The sequence below is a fragment of the Octopus bimaculoides genome, chromosome 28 (assembly GCF_001194135.2).
Source record: "Octopus bimaculoides isolate UCB-OBI-ISO-001 chromosome 28, ASM119413v2, whole genome shotgun sequence".
NCBI lineage: Eukaryota > Metazoa > Mollusca > Cephalopoda > Octopoda > Octopodidae > Octopus > Octopus bimaculoides.
In genome coordinates, this window is record NC_069008.1 from 4,454,967 (window position 1) to 4,455,582 (window position 616).

A 616-nucleotide genomic window follows, 5' to 3' on the forward strand; every position below is an offset into this window, starting at 1 on the left:
ATATATATATATATATATATATATAGGTATATGTTTGTGTGTCTGTGTTTGTCCCCCTAACATTGTTTGACAACTGATGCTGGTGTGTTTACATCTCTGTAACATAACGGTTTGGCAAAAAGAGACTGATACAATAAGTACTAGGCTTATAAAGAAAATAAATCTTGGGGGCGATTTGCACAACTAACGGCAATGCTCCAGCATGGCTACAGTCAAATGACAAGATACTGCAATAGCCTGGGCTTCAGAGGTTCACAGCTCTTCAATATCCTCCTGAAGGAGGTGTTTTCAAAATAAAGCTGGACCTCTTACTGTCAAGTGTCCCAGATAAACCAACTTCGTGGCAGGAGGTGCAGATGAGGGCAGCTGCATCAAACTCTTTCATGCACAAAATGTCAATTCCTAAAAAGCATTCATGGGGTAAAATTCTGTTGCAACACCAAATGGCGGTGCCCCAGCATAGTCACAGGTCGTGAGCTGAAACTAGATAGAATAAAAAAATAAATAAAATAAAACATATTCTTTTACTTGTTTCAGTCATTTGACTGCGGCCATGCTGGAGCACCGCCTTTAGTCGAGAAACTCAACCCCAGGACTTATTCTTTGTAAGCCTAGT

The 616-nt window shown here is 40.1% G+C and overlaps 1 protein-coding gene across 4 annotated transcripts in view; it reads right to left on the bottom strand.

Annotated features, from left to right (window-relative positions):
• Positions 1-616, bottom strand: part of LOC106876586 (sulfotransferase 1B1) — a 37,550-nt gene that overhangs the window by 6,558 nt on the left and 30,376 nt on the right. The gene's annotated exons all lie outside the window — the stretch shown is intronic.